Raw genomic sequence first — 16,033 nt, forward strand, 5'->3', positions numbered from 1 at the left:
GGGATGTCCTAAACTAGAAACAAGGTAAATAAGAACCATTATTGGACGGCGTATCTCACAAATGAATTAATCAAATCTGAAATTGAATTAAAAGATGCGTAGAAAAGCTAAATTCAATGAGATTCACAGCCACACGTTATAAAACTGAAAAAGGTTAATTTTCAATCATTTTTAATTACTTTTCTGATCAAAATACCAATCAATTTTTCCTGTTTCGAGATCAGCTATGTATAAATAGAACCTGAGTATGAATTTAAACTGAATATCTAAAAAAATAAAAGTCCAGGCACATCTCTAACTTGGTGTTTCATTCCAGCCATTTTGATTCTACAGTTTTAACCGATACCTATCCGAAAGAGTCTTTTTAGTGATTAATTCTACCTCTAGAATTAGATTTCTATGTAAAATGGGTGTTTCCAAACTTTCCTCACTAGAACGCGCTCTATCAATTTTATTTTGAATATTTTCCGAGAAAAATTGCTTAATATTTTCAAAGACACTAACTAAAAATGTTTATACAGTGAACTGATCTACCATCTACGAGTTAGTACGTATTTAGCACCAAAAATCAGTTTGTAAGTTTTTAAGAAGGAAGTATGACTTTAAACCATGTTTCTGAGTTTCAAAACCTTCAGGAAAGAAGCTCAACGATATTCAAATAAGTATTTTCAGAGGGTTCTGAGTTCAAATCGCTGATTTTATAATTTATATTGATATTTTAAGTAAAATGTGTTGTGAGAAATAACTAGATACATTCAATTTCCTAAAACGGGACACCTCTAACTTTTAGGAACACGACTGAACATTGTATTAGAAGAATCATGGCCAATTAGAAGTGTAATCATTCGCCTTAAAAACATAGGCGTTGGTGTTTTATGTAGAATTTTTCGTTTCCTGATATAATAGTACTTTAAAATTTTTAAATGGATATTCTTTAATTAAGTAATTACAATAAAAAAATACAACTTTTACACGTTGGGTCATTTTATTGTTACCTCAATAAACAAAGCTTTTACTCAGGTTTTACATCAATCTTCAATAAATACAAATTTCACCCCTTGATAAGTCCCATCGAGAAACTAAATATGAATGATGAATTAGTTCAAAACATTTGATAATTAATGATAATGGATTGGTGGCCATCAACTAAAGTAACTTTCAATTACCATCAATTTCAACAATTCGCTCTTTAATTTGGGGGGGGGGGGAAGTTTCGTTTTTCGTTAAATAAAGTTTTACATTAAACTTTGGTTTTTAAACCATGCACCAACTTCTAACTAGTGCCACTGAAATAATTGGATTGAATCACAACTTCTGTTCAGATGTTAAAACTATTTGGAATAGAAAACTTAATCGTGGGTTTTTAACTAAGGCTTGATGTCAGGGGTTAGATTGGTTGTATAATCTCTCGAAGAAAAACAATTGCTGTTAAGTAATGAAGTAAGATTTGCACGAAGCATTGTAATTACAACCATTTTACAGTTAAATATGCGCTTTATAATATTTGTGCTTAATATGAAAAATAAATTGTAGTACATTACTTAAAATGGAGAGTAGAAGATTAATCGAAGTGCTGCCTTGATATTAATATATCTTAACTGGTAATATAAAGCCATGATTACGAAGGCAGTAAACAGAAAATTGAAAAATAATAATTAAAAATGCTAAATATTACTGGTGAGAAGATAATCCAAACGGTAAAAGACGATACCAAAACAAATTGGTGAAAACGCAGGGGTAATTAGTTACAGTTGTTTAAAAAATTAAAGGAAACTACTTTCTGATAAATCGCGAAAACCGAGAATCTCAAAAAGTTAAGTCGTCCATCTTAGACCTGGACAGAGATTTCGATCGCAACTTTAGGGTCCAAAATCGGCAATGGTTCATCAAGCTTCCGATTTTCGTGGGATTGATATACTTCGTTTACCCATTGCAGATACCCAGAGGCACAAAGTGGAAGAGAGTGAACGAGAGAGAGATAGAAAAGAAAAACAAGTTCATCAATCGCTTACTTTTAATCGTGTACTTCAAAAGTTAATTCCTGATGTAAACTTTCATTTGAAAATTTAACGCGAGCTTACTCTTCTTACTAGAACTTAGAAGAAATAAAAACTGTCAAAGATAAACTAGATGAAAGAAAGTGATTAAGGCAAAACGAAAATAAATTATCTTATAATTTATAATTTATCCACTTTAAAGCAGGATGAAGGAGCAGGAAGTCGTCGCCAAAGTTTAATCTCAACTCCAAAGAGATTGAAGATGTGCGCTTTAAACGCTCATTAAATCTATATTTTAATAAGGATTACTTTTTTGTTATCACGTTTTGGACATAGTAGAACATTTTAATGGGAATAACATCGCTCAATTGATCTTCGATAATCTTGTTAATTAAGACTAAAAAAAGATGGCAGCAGAGATCACGCTGCGCTAATTATTAAAAAGAGTTACCAACGTTTAATCATCAATCAACCGTCTTAAATTATTTTCTCTTACAGCTGTAAGCAAGTGCTTGAGTAACTTATACGTTGTATGATTAGTTTTACCTGAAATTAAATAAAAATGAATCTATCAAGAAACTCTTACTTCCAATCGAGCGTTATTTTTGAAAAATATTTATTTCTAATATTTCGTAGAATTCAGTCCGTGAAAAGCCTACATCGTTGTCGCTTCCCTAGAATTGTCCCCGGAATCTACCGAATTAGTTTTTAAGAATACGTAAAATCGCTGAAAACAAAAGAAAACCCATCTTCGGGAAAATGCAAACTAACTTGATTAGGCCACCATTTCCTCCAAAATAGATATTATGGCGCATTTAATAAGTCTGTATCATTACAAGAAACTTGTACACTTAAGTGGACAGTAGTATAATCAACGCTTAAAATCAGTGTCACAAAAGAGACTTTACGAGTGGCAGTGGCGTAAGAGTAACCCTCAATCAAATAATCAAATCAAATAACCCTGAATGGAGGATTTCGCCAAAGGAATCAAACCCAATGCCCCTTAATCAAATCAAATAACCCTGAATGGAGGATTTCGCCAAAGGAATTAAACCCAATGCCCCTTAATCAAATCAAATAACCCTGAATGAAGGATTTCGCCAAAGGAATCAAACCCAATGCCCCTTAATCAAATCAAATAACCCTGAATGGAGGATTTCGCCAAAGGAATCAAACCCAATGCCACTTAATCAAACCCAATGCTCCTTAATCAAACCCAATGCTCCTTAATCAAACCCAATGCTCCTTAATCAAACCCAATGCCCCTTAATCAAACCCAATGCTCCTTAATCAAACCCAATGCTCCTTAATCAAACCCAATGCTCCTTAATCAAACCCAATGCTCCTTAATCAAACCCAATGCTCCTTAATCAAACCCAATGCTCCTTAATCAAACCCAATGCTCCTTAATCAAACCCAATGCTCCTTAATCAAACCCAATGCTCCTTAATCAAACCCAATGCTCCTTAATCAAACCCAATGCTCCTTAATCAAACCCAATGCTCCTTAATCAAACCCAATGCTCCTTAATCAAACCCAATGCTCCTTAATCAAACCCAATGCTCCTTAATCAAACCCAATGCCCCTTAATCAAATCAAATAACCCTGAATGGAGGATTTCCTACAATAATTTTGCAAAACATTTCTAGGCCTTATTCTTGGGCAATCTGTATAATAAAAAGTAAGAAAACTTGTTTGAGTTATTTAGGAACACTATTTCGAAGCTGTGATCCCAATTTTGAAAAATGTCTCCGACTTGTTTACTTTCTAGTGTTTACAGCAAGTAATAACTAACATCTTAGGAAAAAATAAGTTTAGGTCTCTTTCCAAACCTTAGTTTTTCTCATCAATATTCCTATGATTTCCTTCCACGCCCTCAGTTCAGTTTCCAGGTTCTCTCAAAATGACAACAACTCTTTTATGTTCAAAACGAAGCCCTTCTTGAAAGAAAATCTATTGATTTTTTCAAGGTTTAGTCTTTTTTTTTTTTTTTTTTAAAAAAAAAACTTGATTTGTTGGCATTGGCTTTCGCCATTCAACTCGCTACGGATTATTTACATAATTTTTTCTTTTGATTTATATAAAAGCAGATCCATTATAAAACCTTCCGATGTAAGAGCAATGAGAAAGAACCAGGCGAGATAATTTATAATATCTTTAATAAAATTGATCAGAACGTTATTTATTGCTGTCAGGAAAATTTAGAGTCTTGGATAGGTTGGCGCTACTGCAATTAATCAATTTTATGTGAAAGGAGCTATAATTTTTTATTAAATGATTAGGAACTTATACTTCCAATAACATCTGGTATATTATCAAACATCAGTTTAATAACTTCAAATATTGAACAATTTACTTGATAAATTGAATTTTTGGTGCTCCACTTTAGCTTTTTTTTTATTTCTGATCTAAAAATGCTGCAACCTGTCCCCATCTTTTAAATTTTACTCGTTCTGACTTCTTATAATTTGACTTGTTTTAACCAACAGCACAATTTATTTAATAGCACTATTCTTTTTTTGTATTTGCTAGAAGCGTATCAATAGTTTTAATCATGCTTTAAATTGCCAGCATGGTAAAAGAAACTGAAATGCAGTTTATAATGGAGGGGCCTATCTTTCCCCCACGATACAGTTCCCTCTGTCAACAGCCATCTGTCTCGTTTCTGTCCAAAGAGATTACTTTCCAAAAAAAAAAAAAAAAAAAAAAAATCATTTAATGGGCCCTTCAAAATTCATAACTCACGATTTTTCTTTGACAGTGATCTTAACGCATTTATGGAACGCTGATCTGCCCATCCTTTCCACCTGGGATGATTCAATCCATCAAAATCAACTACCAAAGTCGTACAAAGTGATTGAGGAACAATACCAAAATTGGCTCCATCGTAAATATTAAGAAATAATTTTCTTTATAAATGGTAAAAAAAGGTAAAAAAGATTTGACTGGCAATTCCAACTCTCTCGAAGATTCATGTGGTTCTGTTGGAACCATTTACAGTCGACTCTCGATAATTCGAAACTCGATAATTCGAATTTTTCGATAATTCGAACTCTACAGCTGTTAACTTCGGTAAATCGAAAAAATGCAGTGAATTAGATACGCTCGATAATTCGAAATCCTTTTCTTAACAACAGGGGGAGAGAAGGCTCTATAATTCGAACGAGGCCGCATGCCCCTCTTTATAATTCGAATTTTCCCTAGTAATGTTTACTTCTCATTTTCCGCTTATTGTTCATTTCCTGCGTAATGTTTCCCTCCTTTCAGACCAGTTTAAATCTCCAATTCTCTTTCCTAGTTTGTCGCGATGGGAAGTACGTCTCCCTTACTGTGTTCGACAAAAAATAATCGCGGCCGTGGAATGTGGTTCGAAACAAAAAGATATCGCCAAAACTTTCAATATTCCACCATCAACGCTTTTTACAATTCTAAGTCACTTGACTTAGTCAAGCCACATTGAAACAAAAAACTGTTCTTCGTTTTTTTAATTAGGTACATATGTATATTATTATTTATTGAAAAGTTAATACATATGTAATTTTTTTGTTCTTTTTTGTCGTTTTCATTATTTTTACTTTTTTACTTGAGGCTATATATGTCTAAAACTTAGGTAAGCTCATACGTATTTTCAATATATAATAGAAACTCTTAATAATTCGAATTTTTTTTCCCCTTCTTGATAATTCGAAGTCTCGATAATTCGAATTTTTCTTGTAGTCCCTTGGATTTCGATTATTGAGAGTCGACTGTATCTACAAGAGTATAACATCTCAAACTTAACTAGCAATCCTAGAATGTGAATATCATTTTGTAAGTGGTTAGATTTGTTCTGAGTTATTTTTTACTAAGGTCAATAAAGTAATTTAAATTAAATTCACGGCTCCGGGAACTTGCGCCCTGAATTAGAGTTTCAATTTTTTCCTGTTTGGGATCCTTTATGTTGGAAATATTCTATGAAAAGTATTGGCCATTAATTTCTTTAATCGTACAACAGTCAACATAACAGTGAATAATATTAAGACATCAAAATAACCTATTAATTAACAATTGTTTTAGTAGACACAAAACTCGCCCCTCTATTACATTAGTTAGTTTTTTTTTTGCCTTTCTTTTTTGGCATTGGCTTCCGCCATACAGCCAGCATCGTCTAGGTGCTTATCACTAGAATATCACTCACTCTCCATTCTTACTTATAAATACAGTCGCTTCACACATTCATCCCTCTATTATATATTACAACTATTTACATAAACTACAGCTAATGGATGGATCAGTACTCTATATTCCTGCCATCCTTATAGCTTAACCGAAATTAAAATCACGTAATCCTTCTCTAATCATTTTCTTGCATTCATTCTATAACTTTTAAATATATATTTCATTGCTAGCCCTGCTATAGATTTAAGCACATAGATGTTGATGGGGAGAATATTATGTCTTCGTAGCGAAATGGTGCATCTAAATACCTGTATATGTCGCCAGTCAAACATTCGTTTCCTTTCTACCACATAACGTGGACATATCATTATTATATGTTTGAAATCCTTCTCTTCATTGCATTCTACGCAAAGAGGAGAGATGGACCTTTTGTTCATCCTGTGTAGATATGATCCGCACACCGCGTGGTTCGCTCTCAGCCTGCTTATTGTCGTAACAACCCTTTTATTAGTGACAGTTCCCTTAAACTATGGTTGTCTAGGTAACTGATCTGCCCTGGTTTTATAGAATCTCCCTTTATTACCACTACTGTAATCTGTCTGCCATTTTTGTAGTGCTGCTTACATTAGTTGTAGATAGTAATAGTCAAAATAAAATTGGAGATTATTTAAAAAGTAGAAGAAATAATTTTAAATAAATAAAATTAAAAATGACTACTTCGCCAGCAAAAACGGTGATAATTTTAGTTCATTAATGTCTAAAAGCATTAAGTATTTTAAATTACATTTTGTAGTAAATAACAGTTGAGAATAGATTTTGAACATGGTGAGCATATGGTTTAATGTTTAATGTAAGGGACATATGTTGGAATGGCTAACCACTGAAAGACATTATCTACACCTAATATAATACAATCGGTTACAACAATTAACAACTACGTGTTACCAGCATGTTCGTGAGGACCCAACTTCCAATAATGTAGCTTTACTAAAAATACTAACACTGTTTACTGTTCACGAACATTATTATATGGAGTTAACAGGAGAAAAAATAAACAGTATGGAATAAGGTAAAAGGTAATTCTAATCTTTTACCAGTTGAAAGGTATTGAAGGTAGAATTTCTTGTTAACTTTTGGTATCAATCTAGGTTCTTCCTTTATATTGCTTTCTTTTTGAAGAAAGAGTTTACAATTGGTCCAAATTTTCGAATTGTGCTTTTACGAGAAATAAAATCTTTGAAATAACTTAGTGGTAAACATGATTTAAAAAAGTTAACATGTTATTGTGTAAGAAACACCCTAGGGCAAGGCAAAAAAGCTGCACCCACTTCAAGAACCAAACGGTAGCATCACTGCACTCTTCCAAGAGGAGCTCAAGTACGAGGAGCAAGCCAGCAGAGTCTAAACTCTGCATTGACCTCTCTCAGAGCTGAGGCAAGCGAAAATCTGCCTGAGGGTAATTATAACCGGAAGAAATCTGAGGGATACTTTGCTATAAGTAAAAGCAGGCTTCGACAGAAGCGGAGTAACCATTTAGCGAGGGCAGATGGTGGAGACTTCCATTCAACATCTGCCAGACTGCGAAGTTATAATAGTTCGGAGAAGACTGAAGCTATCTTAGAAGTGGTATTGGAGTTGTATATTCTTCTTAGAACCCTCTCAGGTTCGGAGCTTTCTCAGAAGAAGAAGTCATTTTGGATGGGGCCTTTAATGGTCTTAATGCACTGTATCCAAAAAAGTAAGTGTGTGTAAAAAGTAAAGTAAAGTAATCGCCTATTTTTTCAGGCGGGGCTTAACGTCCAACTACCAATTAGATGTAGCTACAAAAGGTTAGTCCTGATCGTGCAGATTCTGAAAAAAAGAAGTGTAACAGCTTCAAAGATGATCACCTCTAACCACAAAAAGATGTATTACCTCGGTATATACGCGTCTTAGCAGTGTTGTCCATAGGAATGTTATTTCCATGGGATAGGATGGGATGGGACAGCACACATCTGTATTTCCCATGGTAGTCGATAGAATGATACTGAATTGTCATACTTAGATTATACTTTTCGAGTGTTAAAGTTAATAAATTTTGTCGTTTTGCGTGTCTTTTTGTACATGTAATCCTATTTAGTAGACACTAAACGTAAACTTTCATAAATTTAATAATGTTATTTGAACTGTATTCCATGCTAATATTATAATGGGAATCCCGTGGGATGGGACAGGCATAAATTGCCATGAGATGGGATGGGTTGGGACAGAAAAATATGTCCCATGGACAAGCCTGCGTCTTAGCCTCTAAACAGCTCACAGTTATCTACGAATTTACAATTTATACCAACTATTTCTATGTTTTTCAGGATCAATACGAGTAGGACAGGGCCCAGATTTATTAAATTCAAACATTCAAGACCACCTACTGAAATATTGATTATGAATATTTGAAATTAGAGGTATTTGAATACACAGAGATTCAATGGAAACTGACAGGTATTACCATTTTAATTTACTGTTTCAATATGAATATTTAAATCTAGACACACAAATGTAAATAAAAGCATGAAAACATTAAACATTTATATTTTCAGCCTGCTACAGATTTAAATTGTTATCTTTTTCTGTTATTTTTGAATAAACAAACATAATATTTACACGCATGGCGCACCATAGACAATAATTTTTTAATCAATGCTTGAATCTGTAAAAATTTACTTGACAACTAACATATGTTGCTTGTCTTTAGAAATTATAACTGCCGTCAATGAATGGACAACTGTTTCACACAGACATGTGGGTGTCACAACAATCAGAAAGACGAGAGTGTGAGACTTAAGACAAGATGAATTAGTGTCTACTTGTTTAATTTAAAACAAAGATATAGTTTGAATAGATTTTAAAAGTAAAAAACAAAATATGTATAAAGAAAGAACCAGTTATATTTACAAAATTATTTTCTTAAGAGATAAGTGATTCCAGTTCACATATTTTTTTTTGCCCTTTTATAAGGTTCCTTACTTTATTTAGAAGTTGTCCTAACTTTTGTACCTTAGAAGAGAACCCTTTCAGCGAACTTATACCAGACGTTCTTACTTTGAAAATATAAAAAAACTCAAGAGACAAAACTGTAACAATGGCGATCAACGACAAGAAATTATTTGGACCAAAAATATAAATAAAAATATTGAATTCTAGCTAAAAAGTAAAGTAAAGTAATCACCTATTTTTTCAGGCGGGGCTTAACGTCCAACTATCAATTAGGTGTCGTGGACGGAGGCGACCAGCAAACATACTTTACTGTAAATTTCTCATATTAACCATTAAATAAAATCCAAGGTCTGAGACCGGGAATCGAACCCAGTACCACAATACATCTTAGCTTTACTAGTCTCACCGCTAACTGCTCGGCTACCGTGGCGCCTCTAGCTAAAAAGTATACAAATCTATTCGAAGCAAATAGATCCATCAGCAAATATTTTTAAAATCTGGAATTTTGGTTAATCACATTCAATCCAGATTAATGACAGATACAATAGGTTTAATTCCACAAATTTTTACTGAATTGGACTTCAGAGAAAAAGCCTACCCAGCCCCTCACCCAGAAGTTACCTTATTCAATTTTTGGCGGGAAAATATTTTAAATAAATGTTGTAGATCTGTATACTAACTGTGTGCTAAGTTTTATAGATAAAATCGTTGCAGTAACTCGTGAGAAAAATAAAAAACTGGAAAATTGACAACAAAATGGCATTTTCTCGGTAGTTGATGTCGTTCAATAACTTATTGTTAAATTCGGTGATGGTAACCAAATCAAGAGATATCAAATATCAACTATCGGCAGTTTTTCATTTATAAAGTGAAGTAGTCCTTATTTTCCAGGCAGGCTTTAAGTCAAAAACTACTCATCAGATGTTGTAGACGGAGGCGACCAGCTAACACACTTAACTATTAATTTCTCATATTAACCATTAAATAAAATCCAAAGCCTAGAGACCTTGGAATCGAACCCACTAATCAACAATATCGCTCGGTTTTATATTTTATTATATTATATTTTGTCCGCAAAATCCACTGACAGTTTTTCACTTTCTCGAAAAAGTTTTGTGGAAATAAAAATGTTTACACAATCGCGTTTTACTTCCTGTGTAGTACGGGAAAAGTAAAAAAACTAGTTTTAATTTTAGGGTTTAAAAAAATGGAACTTAGCAGTGATAATTCTTTATTTGAGGTAGATTGGTTTGATTTTGCGCAGTGACCGTCAACAAAAAGCTGGCATGGTAAATAGATGAAGCTTAGTAATGGACTGCCTGCACCAAGGATGCTGCTACATGAGAATATTAAATAATCACATTATCAATATTAATAAAGGAAATAATTTACTAAGTTTAATACAAAGGAACAGAATACAGAACTAGCGCATATATTGGTACAGTGTCCTTGGAGCTGCTAGACTTTGGGATATTAAGTCATTAAAAACTCATCGCTTTAGGATATCCCCGACGAGCTAGAACGGCGATGAAGAGGAGAGTGCCCTCTACTCTAAGGCAGAGAGAGTGGAAAATGGGCAAGTCCTGAAACGCCTCCTCTATCCCTTCAGTTATCCTTTAGTTACCCATTTAATTACACGGCCATATGATCTAATTAAAACATTACAACCAGCGACTAACAGTTGCCGCTCCTTACCATCAATACAAAAACCCTCGTATTTTTTTCCTCACTGACCTGGCTTATTTACAGATTTAATAGATGTTTATAGGGAAGGGATTAGCTATGAGGTTAGCATACTGGACTCCCACGCGGAGGTCCCGGGTTCGAATCCAGCTGCTGACCCTTAGATTTTCTCTTCCTAGGAGCTTCTTACAGCTCACTGTCCGGTGATGGACAGTGTTGTCTGTAACGAGAGAACACTGTCCGGAGGCCGGCAGTGCACTGGAAAAAGCTCCGGGCGCTAATGACCTCAGCTGTTGATGCGCCAAAAAAAAAAAAAAAAAAAAAAAAAAAATAGATGTTTATATATTTTAAATTTAGGTAAAATTATATTATTACGAATATTATTGTTAAAAAGATTTAAGGGTCTATTGCTTCTGTACCTTTTCTTTTTTTATGGTTATTAAAGTTCAGCTTTATTAGAAGATGTTACAATGGCAAGCAACAATCATCCGTCCAATTAAGCACAAATTTTATTTCATTAAGTAAAAATTAAATTAAAAAATTCGAAGCAACGTTTTGTTGTTCCTTGAACTGAAAAATGAATTAACCACCCACCTAAAAGAATTGTTTGCAATCAATACGAGGTGTGGCTATTCAATAACGAGACTGATGCTGCTACAGAAGAACTATGCAAGCGCCAAATCCTAACGACCGACAGCTATGCAGCGTAAAGCCTTCTCTTTCGATTGCAGCGTCTCACGTGTTTGTAGAGAAATCTGTCTGACCGGAACCGTCGTTTGGGTAAGAGGTGTTAGTTTCGTTTTGCCGAAAACATGATACTACACATGTAGTAGAGCAACGAATTGTAGTGAAATTTCACATGAAACTGGGTAAAACCGCTACTGAAACTTATCTTTTATTAAAAGAAGTTTATGGCGATGAATGTTTTAATCACGTGCGAGAGTTTTTGAGTGGTTCAAGCGTTTCCAAGATGGCCGAGAAGACGTTGGAGATGATGACTGTGCGGGTCTCCTTTCCACATCCAAAACGGATGAAAATATGATTATAATTAATCAACATTACTACTGTGATTGCTTAACTCCGTGAAAAAACGACCCGATTGGTGGAAGAACAAGTTAAATGTTAATTTCGTATTCATGAACTTATTGTTGCTTCTTATAACTTTCTTCAAAATTATGTACTCTTGCTGAAAATTCGAGTTAATACGATCAATGGGAACAGTTTACTTTGCCAGAAAGAAGTACGATTAGCTAGGAGTTCAAGCTGTCTGTAAACGTTTACAGTAGAATAAACAGGTTCTACAGAAAAAATTTCTAACAGTTCACAACATGAGGAATGAAGATAAAATTAGTGAGAAGTATTTCCAATTTGAAAAAGCTATAGTAGGCTATGAGAAACTACTTTAATTTGACAGCAAACTAGCAAATGGGTCGCTACAACATAATTCTACTTAAAAATCGATCAATGATTTTTGCCTAACTAATTCTTTACCAATAGACAACTACATTCATTGAAGAATTGCTATTGAAGATCAGTTCCATCTCTACAATATGGCGACACATATTTCAATAAAGGTTTATATAAATACAAATAAATTAGAAAATTAAAAACTGTCGCCATCCATTGCAAAGAAAATCTAACTTCTCACACAGAACGCAAAAGTGGGTGAATGTCAAGTTCAGTTCATAGTATTTGCATCTTTTTAACATCACTCCTCTTCCCTTACATTGAAATGTTTACTTAAAAAAAAAAAGAAAATGAAAAGGTAGTTGAAAAATAACACATACCTGATAACTTGATGTAGACGATTAGGTGTTGCGTCGAAGTAGCGGCGTGCGGCAGAGCAGTTGCTATCTTGGGTACCAATTTTTTGGGCAGTTACATCTGCAACAACAACCAATACGTAAAAGTAAACTACAATTAATACATAAAACTAACAACAAACATTACAGTCAAGACAAAAATTTGTCAAGTTACGTCAAAAAATAAAACAAAAAATACAACAAATATAACTAATTAAAATATCTAGGTTACTGAAGTAGGAAATTAGACATACAATAGTTTGTAATAGTGTCCCACTTCTTTAATGAAATAATATATAATACTATTGAAACTGCTGTCAAAGTTTTACTTCATTATTTAGATGCAATTCTTTACTATTGCTTGGTAGCGGACCGTTGCTATGATGGTCGGCGCAAATAGACTGGCGTTGCATAGTAAGTGCAGAAAACAATACCATGATACTTTTTTTGCATTCCTTTAGAAACGCTTCAATGATCACTATTCAAGAGTGCGCTATCATTATGAAGTTATAAATTTTAATGTAGACGCATTTTAAAGTGCAAATAGTTTGCACTAACGTTTAAAGCTTAACAATTTAACAGTTAATTCTATTTAAATGAATAAAATAGATTTGAGGTCCTTTTTGTCAAACAAAGTAGCCCTTAAGTTCCGTAATTATCACATTAAAAATGTAAAAACGGTACTAGCTGTCGAAGAATTTTGGTCGCTAACAATGTGCTTATGGATTTTGACTGAATGTAACATGTTCACAAACTTGCATTGTTCGTTTAAACAACTATACTTATTCATACATTCCCAAAGGTGGAACCCACATAGCTTTGACTAAAAAATTATTTTACGGACTGATGGGAGGAGCTCACTCTAACCTTGTTCATTGGCTAAGGAAGTGTGTGCTATAGAATTTACAGTCATTCGTGGGTATGAATCAAATTCGAGCTACCCAATGCAACCCACAAAAATTAATAAATAAAAATAAAAGGGTAAAGTAAAAGAAAATTTTGTTTATTCCCAATTAATCCTAGATTATTCTAGGATTAAATGCTTGGAAAAATCAGTTATAACTTTAAGAGAATTCGTTCTAAAAATGTCCCAACACGTCCTTTAAAAAAACCAGTGATCTGTAATTGCTCCTTGATAAATCATCTTGTCTTGGAAGTCCACTGTAAGCACTTAGATAATTCTTTCCCGGCGAAGCTGTTCTCAAAAGGTACAAAATAAGAGACACCTTCTTCTAGAATTCAGTAACAGCTTCATTACGGATGACCATTCTTTTTTTTATGGCATGGAACCATCAAAATTATGCGAGTGTTTTGGCCGATAACCACGGTGAGTTGGTCATTTATTTTGTTGATTCGAGTTAAACAAACGCGTTCTTTTTTTTAGAGTAAATTTATTCGTTAGGTTTTTATAATGTTGGTAGTGATGGGATGAATCGGGTCACAATTACAGCTCAACCAAATGAGAAAACTATCTGTTTGTGGTAAAGGAAGGATCAACTGTAACATTACAAATCTGCTGTAATTACCGCAAATGATTCACTGGACTCACTCTCAACATCTTTGTCGGTTGTATTTATTATATACAAATAAGTGCAAATCTACAAATAAGAAACTGTAAATGTAAAACCATATTCGTACATATGTGTCTCATATAACAAATCCTAAATAATTCTTAAATTCTGTTATTAACGAAAAAACAAATTATTGTTGTAATATCAAGATTTTTATAAACAAAATTAGTTCATGAACAAAATGTTCAAGTTGAAATATAAACTGTATATACAATTTTAAAAAGAGTTTAATGAATTTATATATTTTAACAAAACAATTCCAAACAGAGTTGTCAACCGAACAGTTGTCTCGCAGCCTGAATGCATTCTGACATCTGCTGGAAGGGGAAAAGTAAAAAGAAATAAAACAGAATATATTTAACCAACATTTACAGATGATGAAAGATGTCACAATGTTAAGTTACTTGGGTTTATTTAAACAGTTACGTCGAAATGAAGGGAGGACAAGAATGCTCTGGTCGTAATCCTCCCCTCACTGAAGAGATAACATCCCCCATCGCTATCACGTACAGACAAAGATTATTCTTAAACTTCTTAAAAGATACAAACTTTCAAGCTTTTAAGAAACGTCAAGCTGCGGAAAAAAAATTAATAAATAAAGTGTAAACAATTTGAGGAACTTAACAAAATAAAGTATCACTCTAAGTTCTGTGGAAATATCTATTGAGTTCACTCAAAAAGTAAATCACAGGCAAATGCCCAATAGCGACAATTCGGAGTGATCAAGTGAAAGATATTTTTAACATACGCACTTTACCCCCAATTTATTTGCAGCCAGCATTTCGCATTTCTTTCAAGCTAAGAAGCTGGAAATTACATCAGCGAAGTAAATGATACGAGGTGTGGCTATTGAATAACTATTGCTGTAAAACATTTTATTTTAAATTTTAAACATATTTAGTTATTATCACCTTCAATATACACCCCTCCCCTATCCCTAATAACGCTCCAGTGCTGGAAATCTTTTTCTGTGAGCTCCTGCATGACGCGTACCGCTTTTTCTTTCACAGCTTCAATGGGACTGAAATCGTGTTCCTTTTAATGCAGATTTGACTTTGGGGAACAGATAAAAGTCACATGGGGCCAGTTCAGGTGAATAAGGCGGATGGCCTAAAACTGGGATGTTTGTACTTGGCTAGAAACGTAAATGCGTTGTCTTGATGGAGAACTTGATGGAGATCTACAAATCGGATCGTTTTTTCCTTACTCTTTCACGGAGTTGAGCAAGCACCTCACGATAGTAATGTTGATTGATTATATTATAATCGATATTTTCATCCGTTTTGGACGTGGAAAGGCGACCCGGGTGGTCATCATCTCCGACGTCTTCTCGGCCATCTTGGAAACGCTTGAACCATTCAAAAACATGCGCACGTAATTAACATTCATCGCCTAACGAAACTAACACCTCTTACAAAAACGACGGTTCCAGTCAGACAGATTTCTCTACAAACACGTGAGACGGTGCAATCGAAAGAGAAGGCTTTACGCTGCACAGCTGACGGTCGTTAGGATTTGGCGCATGCATAGTTCTTCTGTAGCAGCATTGGTCTCGTTATTTAATAGCCATACCTCTTATACTGCTAATTTAGCTTGTGCTTCTTCCAAAATCCTCATCATTTTAAAATTTTATTTCAATGACTTGATAGAGGTGTTTGGTTATTTGGGTTTTACTGGATATAATTCTTTGAATAATTTGGTCTGTTAATGGAAGTACAAGAAAGTAAACTGAATTAAAGAAATCCTACTTTAAAATTAAATATTATTTTGAATGAAACATAACGAAAAGTCAATTAGTTCTATTTCGAAAGTATTAAGGTATAAGTGTATACAAATAACTAATCAAGAT

At 33.8% G+C, this 16,033-nt stretch overlaps 1 protein-coding gene and 1 long non-coding RNA gene across 14 annotated transcripts in view; one reads left to right on the forward strand and one right to left on the reverse strand.

Moving 5' to 3' along the window:
• caps (capricious) overlaps nucleotides 1-16,033 on the reverse strand; it is an 810,649-nt gene that overhangs the window by 70,905 nt on the left and 723,711 nt on the right. For all 11 annotated transcript variants that reach the window (XM_074132378.1, XM_074132376.1, XM_074132375.1 and 8 more), the window contains one exon: nucleotides 12,599-12,695. The gene's annotated coding sequence lies outside the window, so the exon portion shown is untranslated. The remainder of the gene's footprint in view (nucleotides 1-12,598; nucleotides 12,696-16,033) is intronic.
• Nucleotides 5,514-9,070, forward strand: LOC141456419 (uncharacterized). 3 transcript variants are annotated; one of them, XR_012459751.1, is made up of 3 exons: nucleotides 5,514-5,607; nucleotides 8,504-8,633; nucleotides 8,887-9,070. It is a non-coding gene; the product is annotated as an uncharacterized lncRNA (long non-coding RNA). The 3 variants fall into 3 exon arrangements; XR_012459752.1 differs by having other exon boundaries at nucleotides 5,549-5,807; XR_012459750.1 differs by lacking the exon at nucleotides 5,514-5,607 and adding an exon at nucleotides 6,304-7,893.

The sequence above is a fragment of the Rhodnius prolixus genome, unplaced genomic scaffold (genome assembly GCF_049639745.1).
Source record: "Rhodnius prolixus isolate KJV_2025 unplaced genomic scaffold, Rpr scaffold_4, whole genome shotgun sequence".
Classification (NCBI taxonomy): Eukaryota; Metazoa; Arthropoda; class Insecta; order Hemiptera; family Reduviidae; genus Rhodnius; species Rhodnius prolixus.